Source organism: Falco punctatus (assembly GCF_963210335.1).
Source record: "Falco punctatus genome assembly, chromosome: 14".
Classification (NCBI taxonomy): Eukaryota; Metazoa; Chordata; class Aves; order Falconiformes; family Falconidae; genus Falco; species Falco punctatus.
In genome coordinates, this window is record NC_137594.1 from 14,573,585 (window position 1) to 14,587,529 (window position 13,945).

At 37.8% G+C, this 13,945-nt stretch overlaps 1 long non-coding RNA gene across 1 annotated transcript in view; it reads right to left on the reverse strand.

The window, feature by feature from the left end:
* Positions 1-23: 23 nt before the first annotated feature.
* The window catches only part of LOC308073097, a 271,143-nt gene continuing 257,221 nt past the window's right edge, over positions 24-13,945 (reverse strand). The window contains exon 3 of the long non-coding RNA XR_013931903.1: positions 24-745. This is a non-coding gene — a long non-coding RNA (uncharacterized lncRNA). The remainder of the gene's footprint in view (positions 746-13,945) is intronic.

A 13,945-nucleotide genomic window follows, 5' to 3' on the forward strand; every position in this document is an offset into this window, starting at 1 on the left:
AGATAGACACTGAACTACAAAGCCGTTGTTTCTTCATACCACGTATTTTCATTTTTTGTAATTTTGTTTTGTTTTGCTGCATTATGGCAAGGAACATCTGAAAAAGGTCTTGCTATGAATTTCTAACAGTGAAGTAAGTTTCAAGATAGAATTCTATGAGATTTAATCCTTTTCCTTCCAATGTATTTTTTTCCCTTGCTTGTTTTCAAAGGAAGTGAAGGAAAAGTAAATAAAGACCTACCTAGAAAGAAAATTATTTTACACTGGTCAGAGGCAGCTTATAATTGTTTAGCTAGAATGATAGCAATGTAATTTTATGATGATTTGGACAAAAATAAGCATGTCATGTTAAGAGTTATAAAATAGTTGTTTTACTTGCAGATGAGGCTTGATCTTACCTGTATCTAAACATAGATCAGGTGCTTAGGACACTGGGAAATCTGACAGTTTTCCAAAAGAAGTTGAGAGGGAAGTAAAAAGGGAAATCCACCTTTTACAGAGGGTGAAAAATGCTTTGTAAGAACCACTCAGTCTGGACTAATCTCTGGTGTTAAACATAGTGAAATGTTGATGTGCCATCAAAGGTATTTTAAGACTCAGTGATTTGTGTGAAAACTATAATTTCATACTGCCTATAAACTAAGCCAAATAAAGGCCAAAACTTTGAAACCTCTCTTACCTTGATGCTGACTCTGAAGGCATGGAGAAATGCAGCCTGGAGTAGATCTTCTAACCAGCCTTGGTCCTGCCAATACAAAACAAAACCAGCAATTAATTGCCAATGGTAGATGAGGAGAAACAAGGTGTGCTGTGTCCAGAACAACCCAAAAAAGCAAAACAAAAAGACACCAAACTATTTCCTGTTTGCTTCCAATTATTTACTGCTGCTCTGTGAATGCTTTTGTCTTGCACTGCATTAACATGCTCCCTCCAATTGCGGAACAGAAAATACAATCCTCAGAATTCGGTGGGTCTGGAACTTCACATAAACGTCATGTAGAGCTGTGATGATAGTTGGGTTAAAACTGAAGTTTTAAGCAAAATTAATTAATTGACGCGTTTGGCTTACTTGTTCTCAAACAATTCAGTGAAAAAAAGACCATAAATGACTGCTGAAGAAGTTCTTAGATACGCATTTTACACCCTTTTGTATTTGAGCTTTACACCTTATCACTATATCCACAAAAACATTCTCAAGAACTCTTTTTGGTATGATGTCACACAAAACCAGTACTGAAAGAGATGTTCCCAAACTTTTATGTAAGTAATTGGTGTTGGTATATGTGCCTTGTATTACAGGGTTGATCATTCCTCAGATTTTCTATTTCAAGGAAAAAAACTCGGGAACTCCTGAAGTAGCATTGCTCATCTGCTGTCAGGTGGCTACTTTTACCTCATCCTAAAAATCTTTTTTAGCCCACAAGTACATTTTTTAGGCCAAATCTTTGTTTACATAATCGCTAAGTAACCGTGGTACCAGTACATTAGTCCCCTGTAAAGCAAAGAAATGGCCAGGGCAGTTTCTGAGCTGACAAGTGAACACAGTGAAAGCTAGAGTAGCTACATCACAGCTGGGCTTAAAGGGTCACGCATAAAATTCCTTGCACAGAATAAGCTGCTACTTAAATTACATCAAACTGACTGAACCAAATCATACCAATTTCAGCTAATGCGGCACCATGACATTGAACGTGTTTGAGAATAATCTGGCAGCTTTTACTGTAAACATGAGATGCCAGCAATACCTTTTTTCACCAGACTGATGACATAACAGCTGAAGAAGCTGAATTGTTGCTTACTAGGTAGTGCAGACCTGATAGTCTTCATCTTCTCCCCTCCAAGACTTTGTTCTCTTCATAGTGGCAAAAAGCATTCCTGATGGGCTGCGCATGTCTTAGAAAAGAATCGGGGTTTACTAGAATTTGAGAATTAAGGTGAAGAGTTTAGAGCCTCAAATCTCCAAAACCAGTCACAGTTTGGTATTGAAAGTATGGGTGGAAATGAAAAACCATGACATTTCGTCTGATCATGTTAAAATACTTTTTTACTGTGAAGGTTGTCAAGACACTGGAGTAAGTTGTCTGGAGAGGTTGTGGAGTATCCATGAAGATAGATGCCCAAATCACACTGGACAAGAGTCCTGAGCAACCTTGCTTTGTGCAAGGCAATTGGACTGGATCACCTCAAGAGGTCCCTTCCAACCTCAGCAACACTGTGATTTGCAAGGAATATTGTCCAATTATTGTGTTGTCTTCTCTGGGACCAGAAACTCCAGAAAGCCCAGGCTCCCTAAGGGGAAGCATGACTGGAGTGAGCAAGGGTAAACCTCCAGTTGCCAGTAATGAGCTCATAATTACCTTGTGGGCTAAGATGTCCTTGGAAGGAGCCTTTACCACTGCCACTAATTACAGACATTGCCACCATACAAATGGGTAATGTTACCCTTTCCATGGCTAGCATACCCCGTGGGGCTGGAAGTGCAGGTGTTCAAGTACACAGAAAAATACCACTATATTTTATTAAATTCTGAGGATTCATTGTGTTCATAAGCAGCAATGGTTTACTGGGCTTTACTACATGTGTATTTCCACTTCGTCTCCTCCTGCACTGCCTGCCTTTCTTCCGAGTGCCTCCAAGGTTCGAAGCAGCAGCCACGTGTCTGGTTCTTCTCAGCTAGCTACTTTCGCTCCTTTAGAACAAAACAGTCTTCATGAAGTTGCTGAATGGAGTTCATGTTTATTTAATAAAAAAGAAGCTCTTCAGGTAAGGGGGATAAAGATTCTAAAATCAAAACATAATTTTCTAATATTTGACATTTCAAAAGCTTCATCTTTCCTTTTCTGTATCTTTGGAAGAGGGACAATATGTTTAATGGTTACTGCTGCCAAAGGAATGATTAGCGTAGAGACTCTAAATGAAAATTCAGAATATTAATTCATTTTTGACAGGCGTTTTTTTCACCCTTCCAATTTGATAGGTCCACTTGTCAGAACGGAAGACAGTTCCCCACACAGCCTCTGTACAGTCATCAACGTATGTTCTTGCAAATGAAATGAAGCAGCGTTCTCAAAGGCTGTATTGCGCAGCAGCACAGTTATCAAGGACACTCGCCACTGCTCACCAAAGAAATAGACCTGAAGAAGAAATTCTGTAAGAGGGTTCTGAAGCAGTTTGGATATATCTGAGGAACACAGTATTCAGTTCCCCAGTTAAAGGAGCCTGCAGTGTCAGAGCAATACATTTCTTGTCAGTAGAAGTCACAACTGACGGAATAATCACCCTTCTTCAACCCTGAAAAGGTAAGAAGTAACTGATTTGCGGACAGAAAGAGTTTAAAGCTATCGAAGGCTGGGTGTCCTCCATTGATAAGGTTTTCTCAGCTACCTACAAATGATGTTTGTTCTATGTGTTAATTGCTTTTATCCTCCACAGAGCTGGTAGCACTGTTCATTATTCAAATGGTTCACATTCTAAGACAATTTTTGGTTATTTACAGTGTTGGAAAGCTCTGGCTGTGATCTATATTAACTATGCCAGATTTCCTGCTCTCAAGTAATTTATTTTCCCTATGTTTCAATAAATAGTTTTGAAAAGATGTCTAAATGAAAAATACCTTTCATGTTAATAATGCAGATAACGCCATCTCTGAAGGACTTTTAGCACTTCATGTCCATTAAAGTCTTGCAGTTTTGCTGACCAGTATGCGTTCTGCAATCACCATGAAAATCCAAATTTTCTCTTGTCATAACCTTTTACAAATATGCCGTTTACATAGGCTCAGCTCAAAAGTGTCCGACAATCATCTGGGGGCCTGGTCTGATATGCCTAGAATCTGGTGGTGGTTGGGGTGGCTCCCCAGGCTGTAGCACCTAGTGCATTCAGGGTAGAGTTCCTATGGATTTCAGCTACCATTAAAAGTACCTGACAGTCCTGCAAATCACAATCTTAAGTTAAAAGTCTGGAAAAGGACAGAGAAATGCGATGACCACCTGCAAACAGCTAGAGGTACTGCAACATTACACAGGGACCGCAGCACAACTGGGCATACACCTCATGCCTCTGGAGTATCGTTCCAGAGCATCCTCCCTTTCTTTTCCTGCAAGCGGGGAATTCATCCCTATGCAACTATATCAACAAGCAAAGAGGGAACAGCTTCCAAGATTTACTTTTGTCCAAAACCCAAGCAGTTGCAAATGTAATACACTGCACTTGACAAATTATTTAGCATAATGACAACATTTTAAAAACTCCTTTGTTCTTGCAGAAAATAAGTAGGTGTTTTGGTTTTGTTTTCCCTTTTTTTTTTTTTTTTTATTAAGGAAAATACAAGAGCTTTTATGCACTAAAACCAGGGGAAGAACAGATTTGCATAATTAGAAGGTTTTAGCATAACATGGATGCAAAATGATGTTACGTAAAGCTTACAAGGAAATACTGATCTCAACATTTCAAATCTTTTGGATCTCAGCTGGGATTTCAACTTTTCAAATTATACCGTTGCATTGTACTTCTAGAGAAAAATGAACAGAATATATATATGTTCTGCTTGCAAAGTTGCTATCTACTCCCAAGATGAAATGACACCCTTTCTGCATTCCCATATTCCCTCTTGGGAATCAAAGAGGCAAACCACAACAATATAGAGGGCTCCAGTGGATAATACTGTACGTGCTCCCTGAAAACTCAACTAGAGCCAGGCAGGCTCGCCTCCTTAACAGCCTGCTGGATTTGTTTTGCATTCCTGCAGGTAACATGAGTCTGCCAGGATGCAGATAAGCTGAGTCAGAGCCACAGGGGCATTGGGCACATCCTGAATATGGTATTTCTGAAATCTTTAAGCTTCAGAATACCTTGTCATTAAGTGATCCTAACCCAAGCTGCCATCATACCCCAAGATCTTCAGAGTTAAATTACAGCCTACAAACCTTCCCAGCTTGTTCCTGTGGCTACAGAAAACACCAGAAAATTTTCAAGATGCAACTCGTATAAGCTTATTCACTAATAAAGTAGTAAAACAAAGAACTCAGATTCCTAGAATTAAGCAGTATTAACTGGAGACTACAATGTGGTCTGTAACGATGCTGATGTCTGGATATATTGAGCTAGGATTCTGCCAGACACCAGCTTTACAACACAAATGTCACGCATTTCAGGGACTCTGTCTCAATTTATGCAAGTAGCAGTCACTGAAACTTTAAAACCATTGTGTCCAGCCTATTTGTGGAGCAACCCACATCCTATGTGCATGCAAATATTAATTCTAATGTGTAATTTTCTTTGTGTCTCATGGAAGAAGAGATCTATTAGATTGCTTTCTCCCTTTCCTTTTCACATGGATTCATACAACACGAAGTTCCTGTAGTTGAAGCAAGCGGACAAGTACAAGAAATGGTGTGCTGCCTGTATTACAACAGGCTCAGGGATGTTGAAATGTGTATATGGTTCAGCTGAGGCACCTGATTCTGCCAGATGAAGTCAAAGATCAACACTACAGAAAGACAGTGAGAGTCTAAGTTTAGCAAATCAGCTAAAACTGAGAAGTCAGACAAAAAAACCTCCTCCTAGTAAATAAGGAAATGGCATCAAGAGGAATGTAGTTTCAGAAAACAATTTGGTCACGCTTCCATCTCCTAGCCCCAGCCACTGCTAATACACTTGCCTTAAGGTGCGTGTTATCAAATCCTGGGTGGGTAGAAGTGGCACACCAGGTGCAATCTGCTCATTCCTGTACCTACTGGGTGTATTGCAATCATTTGTGGATAGTATTTGCAATGGGAGGAGGAGAAGGGGGCACTGAGGACTTCAAAAAGGTTCACTGTATTTAGAGAAGTTGTGTAGAAATTTTAAGAGGACAAGAGCTATGACAGGTAACACGTAATACAGTCCCTTAGGGGAAGAGTTGTTTTAATACCAAATTTTCAAAACAAATGACGCTTCAATTTATTAAAGCCTTCATTCAGATTTTGTGCATATTAAAATACAAAATAAAACTATAATCCTATTTGTAAGCAGCTGGAGTACTATAAGGTGATAAGTAATAGCCTCCATGGATTTATCAAGAACAAATCATGTCAATACAGTCACATTTGTTGCTATAATAGGATAACAGGCTTCGGAAACAGGGGGATATTAGTAGCTATCAAACTTTCAAGTAAGATTTTTACACAATCTCCCAAGACATTCTCATGTCTACTATTAAATCTGATATAAGTGGAAGTATTGTAGAGGACAACTGCTTCAAATACAGTCCTTACCGATGAACTACCAACGGTTAGTTCCCTGTCGAACCAAAGAGACGTGCTGTGAGGAGTCCTGCACAAGTCTGGGTCTAGCACCATTTGGTGTATTTGTTAATGAACTACATGTCAGAAGACAGAATAAGCTTTATAAAGCTTGCATGCGGTGGTAAACTGCTTAGAGCTGCAAACACTGATGAAAAAAGGGTTAGAGTTTAAAATAAACTTGACAAATAATGCTCTGCAAAGCTAGAACGTGTTTCAATCGGAAGTAATAACTAAGCAGCAGATCTGTAAAGAAGGATCTGGGATTATATAGTAGATCACAAGCTGAAGATAAGTCCAGGACCATAATGTGATGAAAAAGGCTGTCCCGTTGGGATTGAGGGTTGTATGGGAGATGTGAAAACCCATGTTACTTTATCACTGGGGAAAAGATGATTTGTTGCTCAGAGTGTTTTAAATAAAAGGAAATTGTGGCCCAACTAGAGTAGTATCCAGATGACTACAACAGCTATGCTTAAATTTACATATGACTTAAATATAAGCGGAACAACTGGAAAAGATGGAGAAGACAGAACACTTTTAAAAGTATTTCAAAACAAAAATATAAAGAGATAATGTAAGCTATTCCCTGTAACCTTTGGGTGTAAGCCAAGAAATATAATGACTTGAATCAGAGGCAAAGAGATTTAATTGAGACTCTGGGGGGAGGAAAACAAGTCTTTCCAACTGTAGTTAAGATTAGCTCAATTTTCAGGTATCCTGAAAATAGATGTGGAATGTCTGGGCTGAAAATTGTAAAGTACACTTCCCAGTAGCAACTCAGGAATAACTGATGGGGTTTTGGGGACCTTCCGAGGTAGCTTCCAGCTGTACACCTCCATGAATCTATGAAAACAGGAATGGATGCTTTGTAATATTTTTAGTGTATCACATTGTATCTTTGAAGATTATATCAGTGGGGAGAAAATATAATACTGAAATGAATAGAATTCTTGATACAGGAAAAAGGTAAGCTGAGGAATCCTTATGCTAAGGGACTGGAAGATTAATGGAAGAATAAAATTGGTTACAAAACATTACTTTGGTCAAGAGGTTGCAAAATAGGGAAAACATTTAGGGAAATATCACTAAATACATGCTTTATTCTCACATTCATTCCTTAGTATCTGTTTATAGCCACTGCTAGAGGTAGGGTACTGAGCTATATGGACTTTTTGTCTATCAGAGTTGTTCTTATGTTGTTTAATATCCTGCATCAACTATGACTAATGAAATGCAAGAGAGAAACAACAGATTATAACTTGTCTGGCTTAAAGAAAACACAGAACTTCTGGCATTTATTGTCCTAACACAATTAGCAACCAGTTTATGTCACAACTGTGATATATTTTCTTCATGAAATATTCTGCATTATAACATTTTAATAACCTCAAGACATTACTTATAGCATTGCCTTCTTCTACCAATGCATACTCAAAATGTAATTTACCATCCTTTACTACATGCACATTTTTTTGGTATTAGAAATTTAGAATAAGCGATTCTGGAATTAAACCATATTAGAGATGCATATGTTACCTGGTTTTACCTAGCTTTTACAGGAGCTAGAATCATGAGACATGGAGGACTGTTTTTTCTGTCTATAAACGGCAGTAGTATTAGTAGGGGAAGATCACTTCCACATTTAACAATATTACATAGTGCTGATATCTTCTGTCAGCCAATTACAGAACTGGCAACTGTACCATGACTTTGTCCTCCTCCAATGCAAGCAGAAGTTATGCACTTAGAGGCAGAGCTGGGATCAGAAGGCGAACATACAAATGATAGTTTTTCTTGTTTCAGGACTTAGCATGAGCCTGTATTTGAGATATCTTTAGTAAAAAAAATCTACAGTACAAATCACCAATATGCAGATGTCTGTACATAACTTTCTGCAAGCAATCTGATAGTAGCGTTGGACAGAACTGGCTTACTCTCACCATGTAACATAGTAACAGAACTCCAAATTTTCCTCTGTGAGTGCTCATGTAATTTGCAAGTAATTGCATACATGTCAGCTTCTAACTCCGATCACAAATAAAAAGTGCCAGCTCCCTGCAGAGTTCTCTTGGTTTGCACAGCCCTAGAACTATCAAAAGAGCTATTGAGAAACACATAATTTCCTAGCAGGTCCAGGAAATTTTATATGTATGAGGATTTAATGTTTTTAAAAAGGTACTCAAAACCAAAATGTAAACTGCTTGAATATATGTTCTGAGAGGATAGACTTTGTGGGTACAGAAATTATCCTCCCATGTCTACACTGTAGAAGTTAAGGAATAGCAAGAAGCAGCTAAATGAGGTAAGTTTTATTTCACAGGGTAACAGCACTGGGGCTTTGTATTGGTCTGTGTTTGGACCAGGAGAAGGATACCAAGCAGCCTGCCTCACGTATAGTTGGCTGATGGCGGCACCGTTTAGGTAACATTGCTATTTGAAAAAAAAAAATAAAAAAATGGAGCTGTCCATCTAGATTGCAACAAGTGTGACAAAGCATTTCAGATGTCAGTCCGAACTGTCACCTGGAGGATGTCACCCCTACATACAGCACAGCCTGTCAACTGTGACAGGCTACAGCTGGGTTTTCCCCTCTATTTTCAGTTCCAACTGAACTGCAATTTTGAATTAAGTATTAAAGTATCATGAGTTTCAGTAGCTTTTCTAGCAGTTTGCCTGGAATTGTGTATATTCCAAAGGTCTGAAGTACACTGAAGTTCTGTGCAAGCTAGAATTTCATACACACAAGATGTGGCTCACAGATTTCCCACTGAAGTACCTATAGTGGCATGACCAAATCCTGACCTAGCAATTATTCTTTGCCTATAATGACATGAACTTTGCCTGATAACAAGATTTCATATTTAGGCTAATATGTTTTCCTTTTTAGACTTGTAATATGCTTTGATTTAGATGTTTTTATTTGGAATTTAACGTTTCCACAAGCAGAAGCCTCTATTTACTCTTTGCTCCAGTTCTTTTAATATTTCTGCTTCAGAATACAGTACAAAATAAAAATATCTCTTTCCTACTCACTGTACTTGACATTTACTAGAAAGATGAATAACTACTTAAAAAATATTTTTGTTGCTTCTAACTAAAAAGAACATTGCTATTCGCTCATAAGGCATATCTGACATTGTATATCTGATAGACAAACTCTTGCATTATGATACAAGAAAAGAAAAAACCTACCTATACATATATACTTATTTGCATGTATAAATATATAATGTCAGACTCTTAGAATGCAATAATTTAAACTTTACTAGGGTATATTCATTATCAGCTTTTGGAAGGTTGAACATTCCTCCAGTAATATTTTTTAGGCCATAATCACAGTGCCACTCAGCTTGTCCTGCTCACTTCTCTTAACCTACTGGAAGAGTTGTTTGTGATCATTTCATGTAATTGAAATTGACAAAGATCTTCTCATCTTGTGCCAATCATTTTCCAGAAACATTTGTTTTTTAAGATAGTTTCCTTTTTTAACAGATAAGCTGTCCTTACTTATAATTCATATCAATAGATATAGGCCATTCTTACTCATAGTCTATAAATCATCAACCTTTTCCGGACTGAATTTCTTGTCATCTCTAGGCTACTCCATTGAGGTCACTAAAGGTTGCCATTGCCAGTGCTATTTATCTTCCAAATTTTTTCTCCTCTCTACTTTTTCAGTTCATTTCATTTCCCAGGCAAACATACTTCTACTTAATGGCAGCAGGTCACCTGCTTCTCGCATAGACAGGAGTGATGCTCCACAGGTTCTGCACTGTGAGCACACTTACAAACTCTGGGCTCTTCACTTCCACTGCACTCATAACCCCAGTGAAAAACACAAGGATTGATCAACTGGGTAGGTTAAAAGAAGTCTGGAAGATCAGTGATAAAATCACGGAGTTATGGTCTAGCTTGTGGTTATGGATTAGGCAGGTTTTATGTCCAGAGCCCATCAGTCTAGAAATAATTATTGTCTTAACAAATCCAGTATTTTTGTACAAAGAAAGTATAAATATCTTCACAGAGATCCAGAGTCAGCATGAAATAGTTTGTTGCAACCAAGCATACAGCCCACAGGAGTAGGTATATCATCCTGCAGGTACAATGGTAGCCTAAATCTGTCTCATTTTATGTACTAAACTGAATAGTGCCGTGGGGCTTCTATCTTAAGTGGCAAAATAAATGCACCACAAACAATAATGAATTACAATTTCCTGATTGCCAAAGCCCCACTGCATACAGCATGGCCAGAGTTACAGCCTCTGTACCTTTGGTGGAGAAGATTTAGCAATGTACAAAGAAAAATCTCTTGAATCTGTGACTGCATTTCTCCCCATCATGTTTGTGATATTTAAGTAATTTTCCCTTCCATTTACCTTCCACAAAGCTCAGAGGCAGGAGAAATTGCCTCATTCTGTGGTTTTTAGCTGTCTTTCGTTCATCAGTAGTCTATCATCAGTATGCTTCTCCCAAGTGAGATGTAATCTATTAACATTTTTCGCAGCTTCTTGTGTGCTGCTTTTTCGCTGTCTTTACCCAAGTGAGCTTTAAGGGAATGTTTTTTAGCTGATTTGTATTTGTTTGGATGATACAACAGTTTTCTCCATTTTCTTCTGTAATTAGTTTTATCAGTATCAGTTTGTTCTTCACAAGAGAAAAAAAAAACAGCTCCAAACACTGCACATATTTGGTCTCTATCTCACATTCTTTAGACTTAGTTGCAAAGCCATTCTTGTTTCTTCTGCAGCTTTTGGAACCATCTACATTTATCTGTTAGTATTTCTATTTTGAAATAAATTGCAACAATTAAATAATAATGAAGTCCTTGACAGAAATTATCTTTAGCAACTCATTTAACTAATGTTTATAAAACCACTTTCATCTAAGGATGTTAAAGACTGCTATTAACATTATCTTCTAAGCTGCATCCCAGTTGCACTGCAGTGTGTATTCCTGAATGACACACTGCTTTGAAGTCTTTAAACTACACAAGAAAGTCATGGCTTAGGGATGTTTTTGACAACTAATTGTAGCTTTTGATAAAACTCTTCCAATTCACTCTGTAAGAACATAAGTCTCAGTGTTTTCATTATTCTTGGTTCATATTTTATTTAGGCCAAGATTAGCTTGTCACTCACTTGTCTCCAGTCTCTGACTCCCCAGTAATGTCCTTCAGTGTAATCACAGAAACCCCTCTATATGCAGCATAATTTATTTCTGTTTCATATATGTACTAATCTTTGATATATCCAACTCCTTCTGCCACATGATTATATGGTACATAATATTTTTCAGACATGTTGGCTTAAAGTCACATTTTCTTTCGGTTGTGAAAGGTAATTTAGGTATGACGTATCTACTGTTTAGCCACGACTCTCGGTACTGCAGAGAAGCGCTTGTCCTTTCCCCCATGGCCATTTTAACCCCAGCAGACCGATAAAGAATAGCAATGCTCGGAATACAATGACTTGCAGAACAGCAAGGGTAACTTGAAAAACTGATTAAGGTGATGTAGTCCACCAGTAGCCAGCTCAATATACAAGTTATAGTGGTCCATATGCTCTGCAGCTTCTTCATAGACTCGCAACAACCTCCCACTGGGCCAATACATTTAATCGGTGATTGACCTGAATTTAATTTTTTAAAACTCATGTTTCATGCAGTACTAATCAGAGGAGAACAATATAGCAAGAAGAGTAATTGACAGAAATCTTAAGGACATGTATTAGAAGCAGGCTACATCTGCCAGCATAATATTTAACACCATTCCCTTTCTCAGTGTGTAAATTGTAATTGCATGAGTCTCCCCACACAGAGAAGGAGAGTAAGTGGGTGGGAAGATGATCAGGAAGCATTTCACAACTCTGAGACTGCATAGGAGCTAACACTGCTCAAAACATTGCTCTTTTAAAGTCATATTTAAGGGAACAGAGAAGAATTTTCTGGTTTCAGGATGAAGCACATCTGCCATAAAACAGACACTGTTCAGCTACCAGTTAAATATTTCCAATGCACCATTCACATAATCTCCTAAATCAACAACAAATAAAAGGGATAGAAAGGAATAAAAAGTGTGCAAAGAAATCATCAAACAAGCATAAAACAAAAGGAATATGGATTACACATGGAATCGTTGCTTCAGAATGTAGGGAAAGCAGAAAAATACAGGTAGTTTAACAAGTAGATCAGAAAATTCAGAGAGGAAGGTCCAGCTGTCACTTTTGAACACAATGCTCCAGGCTCAGTCTCTGGTTCAAGAGAAGCCTACAGCAGGTGACTGCTGGAGACTAGGGCTGTAAACTCAGAGGAAGGAAAATTCTAGTCTTGCATGTTTCTTGTGCTCTTTCCAGAAGTATTTGCTACCAGTTGATGCTGTAGATAGGGTGGGCCAGCTGTGACCCCATACTGTATTTCTTATGCTCCAAGTAAAGGAAGTAGCTCAGTGGCACTAGTAATTATCTTTCTCAGTGGCAGTAATTTACCCTTTGTTTTATGATATCTGTGATGAAGCAACAGGCTTCTATTTATTTAGATTTATTTATGGCTTTTTGAACAAAGCATGCAGTATATATAGTGGGTGACAGTTACCAGTAATGTTATTGTTATTGTCATTACTGTAGAGATTTCAGTGTAAAAACGTTTATAGAGCCAAGGTTTATACAGACCGATTTCACATAGCACCTACTATACTAAAATACTCCACTGAATACAACAGCACAATAATTCTAAGATACACTGAATCCAGAGGTTTGAGTAGCAACGGTTATGGCTCCCTTAGAGCCAAGCCAATTCCAGAGCAAATATATAGCTCACATTTTATCTCCCAAATGAGACAGAAAAAGGCCAGTAGTACATTCCTCATAAGCAAAAAGGTTTAAAACTTGAATATAGACTTTTAAAACTTGCATATATTTTAGATTATCAGTACTTGACGGCTCTGTAATAAAAGCTATGGTCAATAAATACACTCAGCAAGATAAGGATGATCTTTGATATACCTAGCAGTTAGGAAAAATATCAGCATAGGATACTATTTGGGTTTGCATCAATCCATTTTTGCTGTGCTCTTTGGCTAGTGTTCTGATCCCTGCTACCCTGAGTACTACAGGTAGTAGTATCTGAAATATCACAAGCTTCTCTGAACTTTTCCAAATTTTAACTGCATAATGAGATCAGCATGTATCCATCATAGTTTAATGTCTTCAAAGTACTCCTTTTTAAACAGAGGCTGTCACAACCGTAGCCAACATGTAGCCTTTAATCAAAGTAGCTAGAAAATAATGCACTCATTTGCTTAATAACATTTGTTGCTAATGTTACATACTAATGCACCATTTCATTACAGAATTAGCTAAGTTAGGTCAAGGTATTATTGAAGTTGCTTATGGAAATGATTGAATAAACTTTGAACCAATCCTGCAGTACAGCACCAATCTCCAGATTAAGCGGGAACAAAATTTCATCTGGTTATACAAATTTGTAGGAACTGGTCCAGTGTTTTGAAAAGAAAGTAGTTTTTTAAACCACTCATTATTTAATCAAGCCTATTTACCTTAGAGTGGTTAACTACTTATTTAAGTCTTCATAGAGGCATAGAATCGTTTAGGTTGGAAAAGGCCTTTGTGATCATCAGGTCCAACCATTAACCTGACACTGCCAAG